The following is an 11350-nucleotide window of genomic DNA, read 5'->3' on the forward strand; positions in this document are numbered from 1 at the left end:
ACTTGCTTTCTAGCAGTAAATTAGAAAAAAATGGGGGGAAAAAAATAATTTTCAAATTCCTTTCCCGCCCTTCCCTCCCCCAGTCCTGCTCACCGTAAAACAGAAATGGCATTTTTTAGTGTATATTTTTGGATAAATTATTTTCTCAGCCCCAAGCCTGAAGATGCTTGTGAGAGACCTACCCACAGGCTTTGGAGAGGTGAAACAATTTATGCATTTGCAGGGGTTTCTACCAGTTCCCGTAGTGGGCAGCTGGGAACACCTCTGTCCTTAAAAGCAGGCTTTAAAATGGTAAAAGAATAATTTGTAAACTCGGGTCTACGTTACCAACAGAAGGATCTAGGTCCTGCGGGCTCCAGTTCCCAGAGATGCAGAGCAGGAAAACTAGAAAGAAAACTCGGTACCTTTCAATCACCTGCCGGGTTGTACTGGGGGGGGAGCGGGGAACGAGAGAGACAAAATGACAACTGACCTTATAAACAAAGGTATGTTTAGGGCTTCTGGTTTCAGGAATAAACCGATATTTACTGGTAAAAGTCTGCCAAAAAACAAAAACAGAAACACAGGATTACTGGTAAATATTGGTTTATATGGAGAAGTTAAAAAAAAAAAAAAGAAGTCATCGTGCTCCTGGATCTCCACGTGCTCCTGGGCAGGAGCCGAGAACTGCCCCGCGGCATCCCTACACTCGGCAGTATCTTTGGCACCTGGACACCTCAAACCAGAAGCCTTGTGTTGACAGGAAAGTCGTGTTTCTTTCCTTTACTCCCCTTAAACTACGCGTTTCTTTCTGGATTTCCCCCCCCTCCTCCGCAAGGCTGGTCCTACGGGGGTTTGGCTCAGGAGATGGAAAGTCTTCTTCCGAAACCACTTGGAAATGAATTTGTACATAGTATGGTATCTCATCACCAAGGCTGCTGGTGCCTAAGCTTCGTTCACTCACTGAGATACCATAAAATATACAAGACTGAGTGTATATTTTAAATAAAGCATTTTCTTGTAAGTGGCATAAACCCATTCATTTTATTTACATGCTTATTTATTTCCAAAAATAGAGTTGGTCCACATTGGACAAGAGAAATCAAGAAGCCATACAGTAGAAGAGTTAAAAGTCCAACATTTAACCAAAGTACAATGAAATTCCAGAAGTCTGTGGCTGACTTGAACCACAGAAACATACACATGAGCCACACAGACATTTGTACATAGAGCATTATATTACCAATAATATTTGCAAACATGAGGTCAAGATGGCTAAAAACCCAGCAGAACCGAACCAGGGGTCATGGCTGAACAAAAGCGGGTGGTGAACGGCCGTCACTACCGCAGGGAAACACCACTCTCCAGAGATTTTGCTTCACTTTTTGTTTTTTCTTTAACTGAGAAAGTCCTAATTTTTCTGCCCTGGGGATCAAAATTGAGGACATGGTGAAAGCCAACCACATGTAGCTCCCTAAATGCACACCGAGCGGCTGGGCGATGCGCGGGCAGCGTCACCCGCGGAGATGCCAGGGGTCTTGGACCCATGAAGATGCAAGGAGCACGCAACAGCGCGGGTGCCAAACGGCACTGGCAACCCCGGGGGCTGGCTGTGCCGAGGCTGAGCTCTGCTTGGAGGACGAAAGCCCAGCCTAAAAACCATCGGGTTTGATGCTGAAGCAGGGCAAATCTGCAGGGCAGGACCCCCGTCCCGTCCGCCCGGACAGACTGACCCTGCCTGCTGCTACCTGGCCTTAAAGATCACCTGGAAAAGAAAAAGTAGGTATTTATACCCTTGTGGTGTGCTGCGGGGTGTCTGAAAAGGGTCTGGATGGGTTTTGTCTTGAAAACAAGGATTTCCCTCCCTTGCCATGGGCAATTTTTGGCATTAGTAATTCCAGTCCCATCTACCTTTTCTGGAAGACCACAAATAATCCAGCCTGAACAGACCTATCGTATTAGAGGATGTCGCACCGGACAAATGAGGGAAGTGATTTTTACTCAAACAATTTAACTTTTATAATTTAAAAAAAAAAAAGCTTGGAGGCCTGATTGACAGCAGAAGTTAGAAAAAAAAGGAAAAGATGCATTATCTCTGCATTATGGCCTGGTTTATCTATGTATTCCCATGGACCTCACCGTGATAGTATTTCAGTGTCTCCAAAGGATGGAAAAATAGTTTTAAACCTGTATGTTCTCCTGCAGAGAATCACAGCAAGTAAAAAGGGGAAGACAGTTGTAGCACTCCCGGTACTTCTACAAACAACCCCCTATACGGGGTAGAACCGCATTAAAAGGGTATAAATTAATTTTCCTTTTTCAAGTCATCTTTGACACTCACAATATTAAGCCTAGTCCAATGTGAATGCTAGTATAGAGCTAATTTACAGAATACCAATGATAATTATCTGTACCTAACAGGATTTAAAGGCAAGTATACTCAGTACATTTAGAAAAAAATACTATTACCAAAATGCCAGACCTTTGACAGCAGTTAAACAGAAGCAGCCGTGCAGTTTTCTATGTGGACAGACAGCTTTTAGCACAAGTCGCTATTATCATCTGAGCCTGCAACAGACAACTTTATCTTCTGATTTGTCTTCTAGAATGTTTCTAATCTCAGATGTGAAATACATTTTTAAAAGAGATGGGCCTGATCCCGTGCAGTTGGGTACGTACAACACTCCCCAATGAAACTCAAAGCCCACATTACTAAAGAGAGAGCACAAGAGATTTTTTTTCTTACATCAAATAACTATCATGCAAGCATACCACGATGTTTTTATATTAAGTACTTCAAAGTCAGCTGGTATAATTGAACTAGAAGTGAGCAATCTAATGAAATTACTATTTCTAGGGGGAGGGGACAAAGGTTGTGCCAGTGACAACCACCAGATTACCACGGGAAAACAGCACAGGGACACCGTGGGGATCTAATGAACTGTGTTACAGGAGAGTTCACGCACAGCAGCCTCGCAGACCTTAGCACCTAAGTCTGTAATACGCAGTTATTTTCTATGGCAGTCTATACACCTTCACTTCATTTGCTTTTGCTACCCAGAATCAGATATTCTTCTTCCTGAATGAGCAAATTACTTAAAGCCTAGCAATATTGTTGGAGCATTAAAAATTGCTTTTTCCCCCCCTGCCTATTGCCTTGCATTTCCCAGGGTCAGCCCCCACCGCTGCATGCTCACAGTACCAGACTTTATCATGCTCTTCTGAATTTTCCAGTCATGGCCAGGCTGAAGTCACTTCTCTAGTATAAACCAACCACTCTGCTCTGCTCTTTCAATTGCCAATTCTTCTATTTAAACACTAACTCTAACCGAAAGCATTGAGGTGCCTGCAGTTAACCTGCTCCTATTGCAAAATCCGATGATTTATCAAAGCACTCACTCTTTGGTACCATGATCTACTGAAGACCGGGAAGGTGGGAGAAGCAAGGGTATTTGCCATGACTTCTAGACTTTTAAGAAGCCTAAAACTAAGCTAGAGCAGCAAAGGGTCGCTCTAGCTCACACCAGTTAGCTATGGGTCCTCCTAGGCCTCTTGGGAAGAGAGGTAACACAGGTCTGCACGCGCGCGCACACACACCAACGACCCTCCCTCAAGAACAGAGCTAGATGAGACCCTGAAAATGTTGACCAGAGCTCTCTCCCCGCTCCTTCCCTTTTTGCCCATTGTCAAAACCAAAACCTTTTAGGTTTTTCTTGGTAAAACCAAAAGAAAACAGAACATATCCACAACATTGGCTGCTAAGGCATGCTCTGGAATCTGGCAGACCTGCAAATCAAGCTCAGGGTAGGAATTTGAACTGGGGGTGTCACATCACAGGAGAAATCTAGATGCCATGCTACCCAGTATTCTGGGCTTGTTTCTCCTCTTCAGTCAACCAGACTTTGCAGCCTGGACCTAGATGTGCTTACCAGAAAAGTTCAATGAAAATCAACCTTTCTCCACCTGGCAACTTTGGTTTTAATGAATCGGTGTTTTCCAGAGGAAACTCATTTGCTCAAAGGCTGAAGATCTACTCAAGATGCAGACCTGGAAGCCTTCGATCACCATCTCCAACTAGACTTTTGTCTACCTTGTGCTGCCCAAGTGATCAACGTTGGCTGCAACCAAAGAAGGACTCCATGATATTTCTCTTCTCATTACAAGCACACTTTTTTAATACATTCTTGGGAGGACTTGATAAAAATATTTTAAAACGTTCAAATAAAGACAAGTTGATTCTCCATCTCCTGCTGTTTGTCGACATGTTCAAAGGTTCTCATAGATTACCCAGAAAATAAGATTGATCATAGAATCACAAAATGGTTTCAGTTGGAAGGGACCTTCTAAGGCCACCTAGTCCAACCCCCTTTCTTTGCAGAAAGTAAATTGCTTTCAACCTATCACATACTGAAGAGTTAGAGCACTTCAGTTTCTCCTTCTCAAACCGGAGTTCAGGGTTGCTGATCTGCAATTCCCAGTGCCCCGTTTAATACTTTAATTAAAAAAATTATAATCCAACATGAGGATGTTATCTAGTCATGGAGAATAGTAAGATATTTTTTAACAGCCCTATTTTTGCTAGTAACTTTAGCGTTTCAGTCTCAAGCTCTTTTAAAACTCCTAGGTACACCTGTTGCTCTTCCACTTTGCTCCAGCACCTCTGCCTCAAACACTCGAGTTTCTGAGGGAGGCTCTTTATCTTTACCATCCAAAAGGACTACGTGATGGATAGGTAGGCTCTCAAACATGCCCTGTGCTCCAGAATGATGCGGAGAAGTCACTTAAGTAGTATGAAGTAGTGCAGAAAATTAACTGTGCCTTCAGTCCTGCACACTCAGATTTCCTCCCCAGCCTTCTTTCTGATCTACTTAAGATAGCATTTGCTCCCTAAGGCCCCTGGCTCTTCAAAGCCCCTCCTAAACTGCTTAATTTCCAGATCACGAGTTACCTGCCGTACAGCATGGCTCTTTCGGTCTACTTTGCAAGAGTTGGACTTCTGTCTTTTGATGGAGTCTTGCTGGACTCCAGAAGTCCCTTCCTTTATAACTATTTTATTTTGTAGCTTTATAACTATTTTACTTCGTAACTGATTTCCACTTCAGCTCTGAAGCTCCTTCATGACAAAGCTCTGCCTAACTTGGATATCTGTAACCCTTCCAGGTATCTATGGGGCTGCCTTGACAAGTCTAAGGACTTCATTTTTCTGATCTTCTCCCCTGCAATATTTTATAACACAAGACTCATTTTTAGTCCAGCGCCTTCCACCCCTGAGGATGCTGAACCTGTAATTGTACTGTGGTCACTGCTATTTAATGACTCAACAGTAATTATATCTTGAACCAGTTCTTACATTTTAGTCCTAAATCAAGGCTAACTCTATACCAGGCTGTTACAAGAAATGATCCTTTAAGTAAATCAAGATGTTTGTTCACCAAAACGTTAGCCAGCTCCTTCCCAAACAATCCGGCCAGACAGCATGGATGTAATTGAATTTACTTTTTCTTACAGGTTTATGAAGACGCATGAGCCCGGTTTTCTCCCAAGCCCCATGATATCCATAACCTTCTTCTTGTCTGGAACAGAAAATTTCCTAATACCTCTGTGTCATTAAAATATGGGATTTATATCCAACATAAATTTGGCTGTGTGGTCGTCACTACTCCAATTTCCTCTCAGATTTTATGGCAACTTTTTAGATCTAGTATTCCTTCACACCTTTATGACCTAGCATGCCTATTCGGTATAGTTTGATGGCAGGTAATGCAGTATCTTACTGATTTTCATCACCCCCCACCATGTTTCAATCAGACCAGCTATGTCAAGGTCTTTTTACACTGCTGAGCAGTCTACAACAACTATTTTTGTTTCATGTTTCCACACTGATATACAGACATTTTTCTTGTTTGGACCACATGCCCATTTCTTATCCCAATCTGCAGCCCAACAGCCGGTTGCTCCTCCCACATACGCAACTCTGCTCTCAACCTCCTCGTACCCCGTGCCGAAAAGTCGCCCCTTGCCCTCCAGGAGAAACGGGCATACATTTTTGTTCCCGGCACTCCTGGTCAGCGCCTTCGCCCAAGCCCTGACAGCCTCAGCCTTCCAGCAGCACTGTGTTCCGTCCATCCTCCCAAAACCCTGTCCACTTTCTCTACCATCAGTCTAGGGACACTTCGGCTGAAGTGGAAACCAGCCCGTGCTGCGAAGTCACGACTCTTAACTTCACCTACTTATCATACCCTTTCTATCATTTTCCCAGGCACGCATTAAGAATTTAGGAAGAGGTACCACCATGTCCTAAATTCTGTCTTCTTCCCAGGCACCCAAATTTAGCTTCCCAAGTATCTCAGCTTCGAGGATGACAGCCCCAGGCTTGCCCCAAGCACTCTGATATCTTCCAGGATCTACTTGTCCACTCAACAGGCCACTCGTCAGATGGATCTCCTAATCATTGGGAGCAGAGCCTGTATTTCCCACAACCAAATCCTCTGCCATCCAAACCTCCCAGAGCTACTTCCTCAGCTTCTGGAGGCCGCTCCAGAACAGAGAACAACTCCTCAACCAAGGCTTTAGTATTAAATTATAAATCGCCCCTTTAATCCTGTCCAGTTGCAAGTCAAGTTTCCACAAATAAAAGGCAAGGCAGGCAGTGCCGAGGTGAGGACGGACCACGACCATCTGCAGATGATTTAATGCCATCTCTTCTCCACCAGCTCAGCAACTTTGGCCTCAAGATGCTTTCTGGAGCTTGGAGCGCCTCCACTTGTTGCACTGTATAGTATTTTATCAGAAGATAATCACTCATAAAGCGTGTCCTCTCTGCACTCATGTGTGCAGTTCCTAGTGCAATTAAGCCAATGTTCTTCAATTCCCATAATTAAGCTAGGATTTTTACTTTATGACCATTTAAGTCCATCTTTAAACTAAAAATAGACTGACTGTTAACGGATTCTTTTTTTAATTACTTTAAACCACCAATTAGAGACTTTCATTGGACAAGATAAGTTACATATGGCCTTGCAGAAGCCTGCAAGAACTCATTTACCAGGACTTTTATTGACAGTTGCAGCTCAGAAGCCAACTTTTTTTTTTTCTAAAGATCGAATGAGCCTCTGAACACAGCACTGTCAAAAGACCTATCCACAAACCAAGCTGTTTGCATGCATGAAAGCAGAGATGACAATTACATGAATTTGCAGTGCTTAGTTCAGAATTATTAATGCTAGAAAATAATTCAAAGCCCCTAGTCCCTATTTTGCTCAGAGACCTGCCTGGTTGCCCTTCAGCAGCCCCTGGCAACGGTGATCCTACTGTCATTTATTATTTAAATAAAATAATCTTTTTAATAAAAAGAAATTTTGGCCCCATTTATAACTCTGTACCTGACAAGACACTGGCTTCTTTTCTTCACCTCTGGTGCTGCTCACACAACTTTTTTCTTAAGTTGACCTGCCCACACAGTTCCTGATAAGCCAATGCTACGTTGCCAGCTCTCCTCAGCATCACTTGAGTGGGAGGTTTAAATACCAGATTTCACAAAATCCTTTATCCACGCTTCCTAGCCCCAGCATTTCTTGAACTATTGACAGAACAGCAAGCCTTCACAGTTCACCTAGAAGTGAGACAGCTGGACCTGCTTCTGCTGGACTGACGCAGAAGAGAAGAGCTGGCCCTTGAAGACCCAGCACCCACCTCTTGACCCCCAGGTGAGTCTTGAGGAGTCTGGACCAGCTGAGGCCAACGTGCTGACACACACTCCCAAGGAGCTGACGGTTTGAGCTCCTCTGCCCATACTAAATGCCCGAGCAAAAGGCAAGCCCAGGAAAAGCAAGTTCCAAACTTCAAGAGACTACAGGCAATAAAGCCAGCAGCTTGCATCGCACTCACAAACTATTGTGCAACCAGGACAGAGCACGGACAAATAAAACATATTCCCTAGTGAGACACTACAGCAAGCCCAACCTGGGGGAGAAAAAGACACTCAAACCTACGTGGCTAACCTTCAAATGACAGCGCTGCTCTGAGATGTCCTATCCAGACAGGTCCTGCCCAAGATGCACAAACGCTGTCCTGCACTCTGGCACATGACAACGCATCTTCCTCCCCATAGTCAGAAGAACAAAACCCACCCCAGTCTTTGACTGGGGCTAACACACCAGCTGGAGGGCACTGCAGATATGATGAGCACCTGGTGATGTGAGCTCAAGTCGCACATCAAAACATTCACCAGCAACGGAAAAAACCACCACTGCTCATTTTCTCCACCCTCAACTCCCAGCAATATAAATTATCCAGGCATAGATCTTATATAGACTTAGCCTCCTCCAGCCGCTGCGTGAAGCCTGCAGCTTTATCTCAGCTCTGGCCACATCAGCACAGCTGATGACACAGAGGAGCTGAAAACATGCCAGTGGGGGTCAGCCCCGCAGCAGAGACCCTGCAGCTTGCATGTCCTCGCACACCAGCCCCGAAGGCCCCTGTGCCTGTGCTGTCCCATCCTAGAGCAACTGTGCAACTGTCCAGCGGGATGATGTCTCTGAGATGTCTCTGAGAGACCAGGCTCAGCTCCCAGACCTTCCCACAAGCATGACAGTGCCACCTCACATTTGAACCACTGACATGCATCAGTGAGACACGATCTCTTGCACCAAGACGGTCACCCATGGGGGCTGCCGCATGGTCTCTGCACCATGTCCAGTAAGAAATCCAAATCCATTGGGGTCAACATGGTCACGGGGATTCAGATGCCATTTGCAAGCCACCTTTACGAGCAGCTCTCCATAGAAATCAACATGCTAACCGGGATGACATTTCAACATGTAGAGGTTTTTCCCTGAAAAGCTGTCTAAATCTCTCCAAGGCACGCACTTTGGCTTCCCAGCGGCATGCAGCGTATCAGCTCCCACAACAGCCACCTCCCTCCAAGGTTTCACTAGCCAAGAGGGGCACATCCTTCCATGCTGCAGATGTAACTCCACACCTCTCACCTCTCCAATCTGTGACAGAAAGAATGAAGCTTTTCTTCACTTCCTGCATATTTCAAGATAGTGTTTCAAGAAAAAAAACCCTTCTGTGCTACAGCCAGGAAGGCTCAGCACAAACTCCCACTGCCAGCGTTGCAGCCAGTCCTCTTTTCACTTCAGTCTCCTATGTGGCCTAAGCCTAAGAAAAGGCTAAGGTGTGTATTTTTGCAAAGCTAACGTCAGGATGGACAGCAAACCAACTGATGACCAGCAAAGCCAAGGAATTATCTGAGTTAAGACCAAGTTACCTGCTGGGGAGATCCAGAAGACGCCCATTCAAAGCAAGCGCTCTCCCAGCTGATGGCTGATCCAGAAAGGAGCAGAAGTATGCCACATGTCGTGAACCTAAGCCTCAAGACAACGAGGTGCAAAAATGGCCAGCCATCTACACAGGCGGTCTCCTGTTTTATTTAGGGCTACATCTACACGAGCAATCAGCACAGCCAGAGCCAAGTTCGACAGCAAAGGAGTCACTGCTCAGGACCCGATGGTCACGTTATTTGTGCTTCGGGGATTTTACACTCCCACGAGCTCTAGCTTGGTCCGACGGACCTAATGTCCACCGGTTGGTAGAGCTTGTCTTTTGGCTTAGTTAAACCCAAAACGAATCAGGTCATGTGCTCTGAGACTGCTCCACGATAAAACCAAGGTACGTTATGCAGGGACAGCAGAGCACTTCGCTGCAGAAGCGCACGCCCGACCCGAGCTGCAAAGCTACTGCAGACACCGCCACGGCCCTGGGGACGTCCGGTGTGGGGTCCTGGTCACCCAAAACGAGACAATACCCACACGCAGGCAAAACCTACAGCCAGCCTGAGCAGAGCTCCATCTTGGTGCTTTCCAGAGCAAAAGGCTCAGGACCAGATCCCCTCTCCAGGAGAAGGAGCGCCAGCAGTATCGATCCACAGAGGGACAGTGAAGCATTGTTTGGGGATATCCAGCCATTCGCTCTGTCTTGTTTTAATCAGTCAACACTCAAAAGACAGATAGCGGGGCCAGAAGTCCTCTATCTTTATCTTTTCTCACTTAATCTCCAGCTGACATTTTTCCGTGAAAACATGCCTCATTCCTCGCTGTATGAATTCAACTCTCCTTCTTCTGTGATATTTTGCCTCAAACAGGCTACCTAACTGTTTACTACTTTTATAGAGGCAGGCATGACATGCTCCAACTATCCCCAAAAACACAACTGCTTGTCTGGCTTCAGCCACGTACAGACACCGAATTGCAGAGACGGGACCAGCAGAGCTACCCCAGCCGGGGAGCCGGGGAGCTCAGCCCCATGCCCCCGCTGCCCCATGCTCCCCTGGGATCAGCTGCCCGACACCCCTTGGCCGCCCGTGGCAAAGGGTCTGACAGAGCTGCTGTCATCTGGCTCTTACGTGCTTCTCCGCAAGTGGCACTACCTACCCTCCACCCTGAACACCAGTTCAGATGCTGAAGCACTCAAAACGGTGGCCAAGGCGCACCTCGGCCGTCCACCTCTGCCAGCCCAGCCCTCCCACCTTGCTCTGAAGGCCTTTTCTCACCCTCCAGATGGACAACACCTCCTCTGCTGTGACTGCTGGGAGCTTCTCCCCTGGGACAAACTCTTTTCACCTGGCTTGGTACCCACCTGAGTCCGCTGGCTCAGGAAATGTCTTTGTTAGCGACAATGGCACCATACCTGCCTGCAGGAGGGCAAGTCCAAAAGCAGACCTGCTCATCCCTTCCCTTCCAATGTACTTCTCCAGCAGCAACTTTTACACCATCCAAATTGCAATAAAATACCCCGCATACCATTGGCGAAGTAACTCTGTGAACCCCTAAAAATGGATGATTTGACGTTTACTTCTCTCTGCTATCTACAGCTGTTCAGACCTGCATTAACGACAAGCAATGCACGGCCCAGAAAAGCATTACAGCCCACTCATATTTCGTAAGAAGTGGGATGCGTTGTGGACCCCTATTCTGACTTTCCCTCAGACTGTAGTGCTGCTAAAACACAGTCCCATCGGGAACCAAAATGCTTTGAAAAGATAAAAAGTAAAAAAGAAGGATAGGCTGGCTAAGAGAAACTCCCAGAGCGGACCCAAGACCATCTGGCATGAACGGTAATGGGAGCGGGGAGGCAGCATCGCTGATGGGAGCAGAGCAGGCAGCCCGACTCTGGCAGAGGAACTTCAGCTGCCACACGAGAAGAGCATCCTTCCTGTGCCATCAGGCCATCACCCTCAGTAATTTCAACATGAGACATCCCACTTAAGAGGAAAAAAAAAAAATGCCATGAACTTCAAGTCCAAAGATTAGGCTCTGGTTAAAACAGGCTTTTAAAAAAGGTTGTAATTTTGAAAGTCGGTTTAGATTAA

The sequence above is a fragment of the Gymnogyps californianus genome, chromosome 14 (genome assembly GCF_018139145.2).
Source record: "Gymnogyps californianus isolate 813 chromosome 14, ASM1813914v2, whole genome shotgun sequence".
NCBI lineage: Eukaryota > Metazoa > Chordata > Aves > Accipitriformes > Cathartidae > Gymnogyps > Gymnogyps californianus.